The sequence below is a fragment of the Rhinoderma darwinii genome, chromosome 1, assembly GCF_050947455.1.
Source record: "Rhinoderma darwinii isolate aRhiDar2 chromosome 1, aRhiDar2.hap1, whole genome shotgun sequence".
Taxonomy (NCBI): domain Eukaryota; kingdom Metazoa; phylum Chordata; class Amphibia; order Anura; family Rhinodermatidae; genus Rhinoderma; species Rhinoderma darwinii.
The window spans coordinates 372,678,763-372,691,301 of NC_134687.1; the positions used below are offsets into that span (position 1 = coordinate 372,678,763).

At 42.9% G+C, this 12,539-nt stretch overlaps 1 protein-coding gene and 1 non-coding gene across 2 annotated transcripts in view; both read left to right on the forward strand.

Annotated features, from left to right (window-relative positions):
- The window catches only part of CFAP95 (cilia and flagella associated protein 95), a 118,235-nt gene that overhangs the window by 23,558 nt on the left and 82,138 nt on the right, over window positions 1–12,539 (forward strand). The window lies entirely within an intron of this gene.
- Window positions 2,523–2,594, forward strand: TRNAQ-UUG (transfer RNA glutamine (anticodon UUG)). The gene has a single exon. It is a non-coding gene; the product is annotated as a tRNA-Gln (tRNA).

Consider the following 12,539-nt stretch of genomic DNA (forward strand, 5'->3'; position numbering starts at 1 on the left):
CCCCCATTATCATCTCCCTGCCCCCCTTATCATCTCCCTGCCCCCATTATCATCTCTCTGCTCCCATTATCATCTCCCTGCCCCATTATCATCTCCCTGCCCCATTATCATCTCCCTGCCCCCATTATCATCTCCCTGCCCCCCTTATCATCTCCCTGCCCCCATTATCATCTCTCTGCTCCCATTATCATCTCCCTGCCCCCATTATCATCTCCCTGCCCCATTATCATCTCTCTGCTCCCATTATCATCTCCCTGCCCCCATTATCATCTCCCTGCCCCCATTATCATCTATCTGCTCCCATTATCATCTCTCTGCTCCCATTATCATCTCCCTGCCCCATTATCATCTCCCTGCCCCATTATCATCTCCCTGCCCCCATTATCATCTCCCTGCCCCATTATCATCTCCCTGCCCCCATTATCATCTCCCTGCCCCCATTATCATCTCCCTGCCCCCATTATCATCTCCCTGCCCCATTATCATCTCCCTGCCCCCATTATCATCTCCCTGCCCCCATTATCATCTCCCTGCCCCATTATCATCTCCCTGCCCCCATTATCATCTCCCTGCCCCCATTATCATCTCCCTGCCCCCATTATCATCTCCCTGCCCCCATTATCATCTCCCTGCCCCCATTATCATCTAACTCTACCCCATCCCCATAGAAAGCAAAACTCTTCCCCACGTCTGTATTAGTTTACACTGCAGCATAGGATTGTATCACTATCAGCTCTACAACGGCTCTTTTCTCCTGTCCTGTGTAAACAGAGGGAGAAGACAGGTTTATTGTCACATGTTACACAGGACGGGAGATAAGAGCTGTAGAGCTGATACAATCCTATGCTGCAGTGTTAACATAATACAGACGTGGGTAAGATATTTACTTTCTATGGGGGCAGGAGGAGATTTTTTCAGGAGGAGATTTTTTCAGGAGGCTCCGGGCAGCAGCAGCCAGACACAGACATAACTTAGTACTCACTGTGTCTGAAGAAGAAGACGACTGCTGCTGCTGCTGCTGCTGCTGGACGTATCCTCCGAGGCTGAGCTCATAACTCCCGCTGCTGTGATGTCTCCTCCCCACACGCTGTCACGCTGTTGTGGAGGAGGAGGGGCGGGCACATCTCACTCTCCAGCGGGCCCTTACGGTTTTATTCTGATGTAATGAACGGGCCCCTGCTTCGTGATGGGACCTGTTCCTTTCACCGAAATGAAATCGTAAGAGCCACACTGCCGTGAGTATATTAATTCCAGCGGCAGAGTGCGGGCCCCTTTTTTTAAAATTTATGCCCGGGCCCCTCACTGCAGTACCCCCAGTACCCCCCTGATGGCGGCCCTGCTTGTGGGGTCTAAATGCCGTAACATACAGCTTACACCCTGCTGCGATGGCTGGGATCGGAGATAACAGCAGGTTTGCAGAACCAGGTAGAAGCGAGATCCTGACCCAGTTTCCCCTGCACACAAGTTGAACAACCTCAGCGCTGGCAGGTGCAAGGGAATGATCAGTTCCCTGCCCCACTATTTGGTATTTTCCTGTAATGGAGTGAAGCCTGTGTCATCCTGCTATAGCAGGCCTGTTCAGAAAAAAACAGGCCTGCATCACTAAAGAACAGCGTAGGATACTAAGCTTGGTTCTGGTGCTGTATATATGTACTGAGGTTGTTTCTGGAATTGTATATATATGTACTGAGCTTGATTCTTCTTTTTCCCGACATCAACTTCTTTATTTAAAATTACGCGAGACGCTTCAATTCATGGTTTTAAACGATTCACCTATCACTTCATCCCTTTATTAAATGGGCTATCCATTTGCTAAAAATTGATGGCCTATCCACAAGATAGGCCATCAATAGCTGATGGGTCAGGGTCCAACTCCCAGGTTCCTCTCCAAACAGATGTTTTGAAGGGGCCACATCGCTTGTACAAGCGCTGCTTCCCCTTCATATCTTATTGCTCACTGTGAATCGTCGACACAGATGTACCGGCGATTCACAGGTATTGCAGCCTTTTCTCCCATTCACTTCAGAGTGAATACCTGTTGTGGAGTGTAGCGCACACTACTGAACAATGCCAAGTCCCCTTCGAACAGCACCAAAGGTGTTCTGTTGCTTAAGAGGTTGGAAACCATATGCAGTTTATTTGCTTAAATGATTTATTTGTCCATTTTTATTCAACTTTTTTGAGGCGGGTTGGTATTTTTGTATGTATATATATATATATATATATATATATATATATATATATATATATATATATATATATATATGTACTTTAGTTTTACATTATTATGTTAGTTGTAACACTATAGACTAAATACAATATTTGGGATAGCTTTAATAAGCAACCAAGAAAAAAAGTACATAAAGAAAATGTTAAATTGCAGCTTATTAAAAATTGTGTCTTCAAATCTATAATTATCTCCAGCTTATATGCTTCTGCTCCACCCAATATTAAGCCAGGTGTATAAATATGCAATTAAATGAGATTAGTAGATGCTAAAAGTCTTTGATTGTTGTGTTATAGGTTCCATGGTGTAATGGTTAGCACTCTGGACTTTGAATCCAGTGATCCGAGTTCAAATCTCAGTGGAGCCTTTGTTTTTGACCTTGTTGATAAACCGTATTCTACTGAACAATTTAGTCAATGATGCAAACTTTTAACCTCTTCCCGCACAGCGCCTTAAAAATACAGCACATGGATGGCACGGGCTCAAGGAATTGTGCCGGTGTCCTTAGTAGCAAGTGTCAACCGTAACATACAGCTTACACCCTGCTGCGATGGCTGGGATCGGAGATAACAGCAGGTTTGCAGAACCAGGTAGAAGCGAGATCCTGACCCAGTTTCCCCTGCACACAAGTTGAACAACCTCAGCGCTGGCAGGTGCAAGGGAATGATCAGTTCCCTGCCCCACTATTCGGTACTTTCCTGTAATGGAGTGAAGCCTGTGTCATCCTGCTATAGCAGGCCTGTTCAGAAAAAAACAGGCCTGCATCACTAAAGAACAGCGTAGGATACTAAGCTTGGTTCTGGTGCTCTATATATGTACTAAGCTTGGTTCTGGTATTGTGTATATGTACTGAGCTTGGTTCTGGAATTGTATATATATGTACTGAGCTTGATTCTTCTTTTTCCCCACATCTACTTCTTTATTTAAAATTACGCGAGACGCTTCAATTCATGGTTTTAAACGATTCACCTATCACTTTATCCCTTTATTAAATGGGCTATCCAGTTGCTAAAAATTGATGGCCTATCCACAAGATAGGCCATCAATAGCTCATGGGTCAGGGTCCAACTCCTGGGTTCCTCTCCGAACAGCTGTTTTGAAGGGGCCACATCGCTTGTACAAGCGCTGGTTCCCCTTCATTTCTTCTTGCTCACTGTGAATCGTCGACACGGATGTACCGGCGATTCACAGGTATTGCAGCCTTTTCTCCCATTCACTTCAATGGAAGAAAAAGCTGCAATACCTGTGAATCGCCGCTACTTCCGTGTCAACGATTCACAATGAGCAAGAAGAAACGAAGAGGCAGCAGTGCCCACATGAGCGCTGCGGCCCCTTCAAAACAGCTGATCGCCAAAGGTCCCGAGAGTCGGACCCCGACTCATCAGCTATTGATGGCCTATCCTGAGGATAGGCCATCAATTTTTAGCGACTGGATAACCCCTTTAACATTATTGATACTACTGTCAACTGTTAAAACGAGCCTCTGGCGCTTTCCTTCACACTTGGCCTGCCTAGACGATTTCCGCTCCTACATAAAGTCTTATTGGGTAAATTTCTTAGAGGATAACGCCTTATACTCTCAAGACATATCAGTTCTATGGGCAACATCTAAAGCAGTGATGCAGACCGTATCTATCACCTATGAACTTGCTGACATCACCAAGTCAGCTCTTTAGCAGCCATTTTCAGATTCTACTGTTGAACAAGCAGTATCTAAAGACATCCCCTTCATCCAAGCCTACGGTAGCATCGCTGGGACGGGGCGCTCGCGAGCAGCTAACCAAGATGTTGAAGTAGCTCTGCGACTCCTGGGCACAACAGCTATCTATAGCGAACTTTTGAGGTGAATTATCTCATTACTCTACACCATTTTTCACTCCTGAAGACCCCTTGACTCGTTTGTCCATGGTCCGGAAGAGTTCAGTGGGGCGAAAGTATTTAAAACCATCAGAGTCCTCTGCCCCTGCCCCCACATCAGAGAATGCAGACTCTCCCGCCATGTCGGCCATATCGGAGGATGAACTGCAAGCCTCACCTGAGCTCATTACTGATTCCCATGAGGAGGGATCACCGCTAGCCGAGCAGCAGATTACCACCAGGGATGCCTCTCTGCTCCAGAAATTTAAACTGTTACTTCAACAGGAGCTGCAACTTACCGCTTCTAAGCTATCCAGGGACCTCACAAAGGAGATACGCGAGTTGGGAGCCAGGACGAATGTCCTGGAATCTAAAATGGACGACGCCATTGAAGTCCAAAATGCGCAATGCGCCGAATTTGACTCGCTGAGAGCGGACTTAGATTCTGCTATGATACACTTAGAGGACTTTGAAAATCGTGCACGACGGGGAAACCTTTGAATCAGAGGCCTGCCTGAAACTTATGAGGACCTGAACTCCTCCATTACAGCTCTCTTCCAAGAACTGGCGCCAAATCTCCCTATAGACAATTTGGAGATGGACCGCATTCACAGATCTCTTGGCCCTAAAAGATCGGATGGTAAGCCACGAGACATTGTGGTGAAACTTACATACTATGCCACTAAAGAAACCCTGACTCAAAAGGCTAGGGCTGCTTCCAACCTGTTATTCCAGGGACATGAGTATCAAATATTTGCCAACATTTCTCCTATTACCATTCAAAAATGACGGAACATGAAACCTCTCCTGGCCGTCCTTCAACAACGCCAGATCACATACCGCTGGGAACATCCCTTTAAGCTCCAATTCTCCCTGGGCAATAAATCTTACTCATCCAACTTTGCTGACGACCTCAAGCAAACTTTGATCGCTCTGCAACTCCTGCCTGCTGATGCTGATCGTTTGAGTCAACATTCTCAGTCCTTTCGTGAAGGGCCTCGTCTTCGCCTCATCTGGAATAAAGTGCCTCCTCGCAAACCATCCGGGAGACCTGGCACCGTGTTCGGAGTCCGTGATGTTCCTGCCTGATGGATGAGTACTTTTACCCTGCTCACTATTCCTTTTACCGTTATGGTCTGATTGATCTTCTTCCACTTGATTTGGAATTATTTTATATGTATATGTTGCCCGCGCTAACCTCTGGCATCCTGTCTAATGCCATCTCCACAACATAGGGACTGTTCCCTATATCGGGCATTATATCTTTTTTGGACTTCGGCTGAGCATTTGCCTTATGTGGATTGTTTCTCTCCATATGTTAGTTATATTTCTTTGTTTTGAAAGTATTATTCTGTATTTACTTTTTTCTGTATGATTTTATGCTATGTTCCTCTGGCCTACTGACGTAGACATTTTGATTGTATTCCAGTGAATGTAATGTGTAACTCCCACTGTCCTTCTCTTTATCCTTCTTCCTTTCAAACACCTACGAGCTCTCTGTCTGGCCTGCCAGACTCGTTCTGCTTTACCATTTGGTAGCATTGCGTGTATGGCCCACTGTGTTACTGTCTATGATACTGTTTGTTTCTATTTCATTCCGGCTACTGCCGCATACCTGCCACGTACTCTCTGTACACTATGTTCTTTCCCTTTTCCTAATGGACAGACTATGGGCTTTCAACTTCTCATTAGCTTGATGTTTCATGGTCCGGCCTGCCAGACATGTTTTGCTTTGCCACTTGGTAGCACTGTATGTCTGGCCTGCTGTAATAACGTTCGTGCTGGTAGCCTTCTCTAATATGCCCCTGCTACTGCTACCTCTGTTACTTGTACTCGTTGTATGCTTTATTCTTTCTATCTTGCCTAATGTACAGGGTATGATCTTCCTTTCCATTATTTGTCCAGTACTCTAACGTCCAGCCTGCCAGACACGTTTTGCTTTGCCGATTGGTGGCATTGTGTTTGGCCCGCTATATTATTGCCCATGATATTGTTCATCTCAAGTTTACATTACTTGCTGATAACGACTATGCCCCTTCAATCCCCTTGCCGCCTCTGTCACACTTTATAGTTCGCCTCAACCACAATGTTGTTTCCGCACCTTTGTGCCCAGGTGTTGGCGACCCCTGTATCCACAAGTAGTACTTCCCGTACTACCGGAACTTTCCTAGCCACTCCAGGCTCACCTAGTTCCTCAATTTCTACGTGTTTTTCTTTTTTTTTTCTCCCTTTCTCCTCTTTCCTTCCCTTCTTCCCTTCTCCCACTGTCGGTCAGGGATCAATATGAGTACTGTTAGGCCCTTGTTATGGCTCCACCTATCTTGAAAATAATCTCTCATAATGTCCAAGGCTTTAACTCCCCACATAAACGCTCAAAGGCCTTCCATTTCTACAAAGCTAGTCATGCTGACATTGTTTGCCTTCAGGAAACTAGATTTTCTGCCACCTCTAGGCCACAATACTTAAGCTCGCACTTTCCCATCTTCCATGGTGCATATGCTCATGAGAAGAGAAGAGGAGTTGTTATTGCCTTTCGAAAGAATCTCCCATTCATCTGTACCAAGGAAATAATTGATCCTACTGGTCGTTATGTGATATTAGTAGGTTCGCTGTATGATCTGGATGTGACTCTAGTAGGTTATTATAGCCCTAATGACTTCCAAACACATTTTTTTTCCCACTTATTTAAGCTCATAGAGGTTCATCGCCATGGTCTCTTACTTGTCATGGGTGACTCAAACCTAGTAATCAATCCCTCTTTTGATAAATCCCCGACTCTGAGTTCATCTACACCCCAAACGCCCTCTTCTCAGTTCGAAGATATGCTGCATCTCCATGACCTCCATGATATCTGGCGTGAACTCAATCCCTCAACGAAAGATTTCACCTTTTACTCCAGCCCTCACTCCTCCTTTAGCCGCATTGACCACATTTTCACATCCCAAGGATCATTACCACTTTGCTCTAAAGCTAAGCTTTTAAGCACCCCCTAGTCTGACCATAACCCTGTAGAAGTTTCCTTTCTTCTCTAATCCTGCGGGGGCTCTCCTTTAATTGGCGCCTCAATGATTCCCTATTGTCTTCTAAGGAAACCTTTGCACAAGTTGAAGTAGCTGTGAAAGAATACTTTGAACTTAATGAAGGGTCTACATCTTCCCCAATTATATTGTGGGAAGCTCATAAAGCCACATTGCGGGGTGCTCTTATGCTCTTAGGGTCAATTAAAAAGAAAAATAGAGAACGGAAAATTGCGAATTTATATAAAACCTTGGAACAACGAGAACAAATATGGAAACAGAACCCCTCACACGCTAACAAGAATTCTATGGATGCCACGAAGTGAGAATTGAATTTTCTTTTGACAGAGCAGGTTGAAAGAAAACTTAGATGGTCTAAACAACGTTATTACTCACAAAGCAACAAACCAGGTAAACTCCTAGCTCATCAATTGAGGGTTCCTGTCTCACCAAAAGAGCATATTAGATTGAGGACCAACACATCATTTGACTCCTTGAAGGCGGAAAGCCTATTTGCCAACCTGCACTTTCCGGAGATCTCGCTTTCCAACCTTGACTCCTTGGAGGCTGAGATATCTGAATCAGAGGTTCAGGAAGCCATCAAGGACTTGAAATCCTCCAAATCTCCTGGCCCAGATGGTTTCTCCCCATTATATTATAAAAAAAACTCTCCCCATTATTAACTCCATATTTAACCCAACATTTTAATGCCCTTAGATCTGGTACTATCCCTCTTCCGCCCACCCTTCATGCCCACATAGCGATGATTCCCAAACCCCAAAAAGATTCCCTCCATATTGCCAACTACAGGCCCATATCCCTATTAAATACCAACATTAAACTTCTGGCCAAAATATTAGCGACCCAGATTAATCGCTTCCTTGACGCGATTATCCATGGGGACAAGGCTGGCTTTGTCCCGGGCAGACAACCTAGTGACTGCACCAACCGAGTTATATCCTTGATCCATATGGCTCGTAAAAGAAATGTGGCATCGATGCTTCTTTCGCTTGATATACAAAAGGCCTTTGATACGGTTTCCTGGTCCTGTATGGATTTCGCCTTGGGGAAGTGGGGTTTCCAGCGCCATTTTATGTCCTGGGTGCATTCCCTCTATTCTACCCCTACAGCCAAGGTTTGTTATGCCGGTTATCATTCTGATCCTTTTATTATCGAATGAGGCACGAGATAGGGATGCCCTCTCTCTCCCATCTTAGTCATCCTGGCTCTTGAGCCCCTGGTCATGATGATTCGGAGATTGGAGCTAGCGGGCATTCACCATAAATTATTCCTTTTTGCTGATGATATGCTGATAATACCCTCCCAACCCCATATTTCCCTTCCTAGCTTACTGAACACTCTATCTGATTTTGCCTCAATATCTGGCCTTACTATAAACCGCTCAAAATCTGTAGCATTAAATATTAACCTTTTATGCAACTTAAATCATTCTGTGTCAAGAGCTTTGGTGACATTTCTAGGGAAATATCTGTTAATGATTTTGACAGATTATTAGATCAGAGATTAACTGCAAACTCGATTTCTGCCATATATCAGACGATAAGAGATAAATGTGGGACTTATAAATTACCACTCAGATTTCCCTATTGGGAGAAGGTATTACGTAATACTGAAGTTTCTGCATGCATTCTGGAGGGTTGGTTGTTATTAAGAAAGCATATTATAAATGAAACCTGGAGGCAAACACATTTTAAACTAATACACGCAGCTATATATGCCTTTAATTTACCTGTTACATCTCATAATCCTGACAGATTGACAAGCTGTCCGAAATGTCACAAGCCCTGTACGGACCTTTATCATGGTATGTGGACATGCCCACAGATCCAAGATTACTGGAAGAGCATACTTAGCTATATAAATACCATGTGGAGAATCCCTATTCAGATGACACCTCTGATGATACTATTTCACTATATAACTCCTATAATACCTCAATCTAAAAAGGAACATAAATTGCCCTCTTTGATACATGTCATTCTCTTGGTGGCGAAACGATGTCTATTGAATACATGGATTACCAGTCACGTGCCCTCGATAACCGATGTGTCAGATCAGCTGAAACTCTACTTATATTCGGATAGGCTTGACACTGAGAGACATAGCAGTACAAAAGTAACAAAATTTTTTGCAAAATGGAAACCATTTATTATTACTCACCTTACTTCAGATGAGATCAGAGAAACTATGTCAAGAATTCGATTCTCCAGGTGGTATCACACAGAGGATTTGAAGGGCTCATTGGGAATCTTGAAGCAAACTGATTGATGATGTTTGTTGTTATTCGGGTGGATAGCTCATTCCGGACTTCCCAGGCATGCTTTACTGAAGTGTCGTGATTATCTATGTGATTTCATTCATGATCTTTCTAAGGAACTGTCAAAATGTATTAGGCAGACAATATGTGCTTTAATGTTTTTGACCATGTTTTTTTTTCTTTCTTTATGTATAACTGTATTTTGTACTAGTTCTTTGTATGAACCTTTGATTTTTCTTCAATAAAAATGTTTTAAAAAAAAAAAAAAAAAAAAAAAAAAAAATAAAATATTAACCTTTCCCCTGAAGCCATGAATTCCCTTCTTAGTCATTTCCCCTTTCAATGGGCCAAAAATAATCACTGGAATACCTAGGCATCCATCTAACCTCCTCCTACGACCAGCTATATTCTGGCAATTATCCTTCTCTTATCCGTACTCTCACCTCTTCTCTGGTGTCATGTCAATTGGTCGAATACATGCTGTTAAAATTACTATCCTTCCCAAACTTTTATATCTGTTCCAAACCCTGCCAATTAAAGTCCCACCACACATATTACGTCATCTTCAAAATCGTATTTTTTCATTTATTTGGTGTGGAGTGAGTCTTAGGATATCCAGGTCCACCCTGTACTCGTTGAAACCTGATGGGGGATTGAGTGTTCCAAATATTTCTAAATATTATCAAGCAGCTATGATAGCAACCTTAACTAGATTACATGTAACTGCAAACATGCCTCTATGGGTGTACCTGGATATTCCGGCGGTGTCGCCCACCCCCATCCAATCTTTGCTATGGATGCCTCCCCCTTACGCTCTACCCTCCTTACCCACTCCCTCACTCATATATTAGCGGTTTGGGACTATTAAATATTCTAGCAGATTAATCTCTCTCCACCTACCCCTCTTCTCCTTATGGCATAACCCTCTGTTCTCCCCGGGAGCAGACAATTATCAGGCCTTTAAATTTTGGTGGTCTCATGGTATACTTAGGGTTCATCACCTTCTCTCAGCCACTCATTCTCAGATTCTCTCCTTCTGTGCTCTTCAGACCTCTAGACAGATCCCCAGTGGTGAGTTGTTTCGATATCTACAGCTCAAGAACTGGATCAATTCTCTCCTTAGTAATAAAGCTGAATCTGATTCTTATTCTCAGTTCGAGAGAATCTGCGAAACATGCCCTACCTCTAGAGGTGTAATATCATTCTATAGAAATGGCTCCTCAGTAATCCAACTCCAACTGCTCATTCATATGTTGATGGATGGCAATGGGATTTGGGGCCAACGATTGAACTAGCAGATTGGCGTTCGATTTGGAGCACAGTCTCACATTGCTCCATTAACACGACTATTATGGAATTGGTTTATAAAGTCATGATGCGGTGGTACTTAGTCCCTAGCTGAATTGCACATGCATTTCCTACTTATTCTGCCTCCTGCTTTTATGGTTGCCCCTCACCCGGCGACATGATCCACATATGGTGGTCCTGTCCTAAGCTCACTAAATTCTGGAGCAGAGTTTTTGGCCTCATCCAGAGCCTATTTGGTATAATTCTCTGTAAGGATCCCAAGTTAGCTCTCCTTCATCTCAAACCACCCGAGCTTACATATGCACAATTCCTAATATTTTTCCTACATTCTTTTGGCTGCCAAAATGACTATCGCTCACTCCTGGAAAAAAAGCTTTGTTACTTTTGCAGATGTCAAATCCAGAATGGATCAAATCTTTATTAACGAAAAGCTCACAAACATTTTACTCGACAAGATTACTAGGTTTGAGAGACTTTGGCAGCCCTGGATCAGTTACGCCTACCCTCATCTACCCATCACCACGATTACTGAATTGTAATCCCTTTTTTTTTGGACCGACCCATTCCTACTCCCTTTCCTGTTTCACTTCCCCCTCTTCTCTCCTTTTAATACATATGGATATTATTTGTAGATATTAATCTTGCTGAGACTATGTGATAGCTGTTCTGTTTCATTGCTGTATCATTTGATGCTCGTTACTTATTAATCTTTTGCGTAAAAGATTAGCATTTATCCATTTTCATTGTAAACTCTCAATAAAACTTGTTGAACCGGAAAAAAACCAAAAAACAAAACAGTGATGCAAGGTCACATCATAGCTTACACTGCCCTTAAAAAGAGAAAATGGCCTGACTAATTAAATAGATTGCACTCTGCCTTATTGGACTCACAAAAACAACATGCCCATGACCCCACTCTCGCTAACTGCCAAGCCTGTCTGACGGCTAAACTACTGGATGCCTGTATCCAATCCCAATCGTGTTGGCAGGTAAATTTTTTCCAAAATAGATTCTATCGCTAGTTTAACAAAACACAATACTCACACAAATATATTCTAGTGTTGCGGGACCCCCACACAAACCAATTGTGCATGAACCCAGAGGATACAAACTCTGTACTCTACCACTATTATGAAGATCTATAAAGAGACACCCTCACAGGCACACCTACAATATAGACATTTATTCAATATTTATCTTTACCCTCATTATCTCCAGAACAACAAACATACTTTGATTCTCAATTTTTTGAAGAAGAGGTACGCCAGACATACAAAAGCCCAGAACTTAATGGTCTTTCCAAAGAATATTTCAAACTAATGTCCACGGAGGTGGTATCCACATTGACTAATTTTTACAATGCCATATATCAGGACTCCGACTCCCTGGACGAGTTGACAGATTCTTCTATCCAAATAGAAAAAAGATCCTACTCTCCCCGAGTCGTACAGAGCAATATCCCTTCTTAACCCCTTAACACTGAAGGTATTTTAAACCTTAATGACCGAGCAATTTTTTAAGTTTTTCCATCGTCGCATTCAAAGATCTATAACTTTTTTATTTTTGCGTCGAAATAGCTGTATAAGGACTTTTTTGTTGCGGGACAAGTGGCATTTTATAATAGCACCATTTTGGGGTACATATAATTTATTGATGAACTTTTTAATAACTTTTTTAGTGGGGTACTGGAAAAAAAACAGAAATGTAGGCATTTTTTTTGCATCTTCATTTTAAGCCATTTACCGTGTGGTATAAATAACATAATAACTTTATTCAGCGGGTTGTTACGATTGCGGCGATACCATATTTATATGGATTTGTTTATGTTTTTCTACTTTTACACACTAAAAAC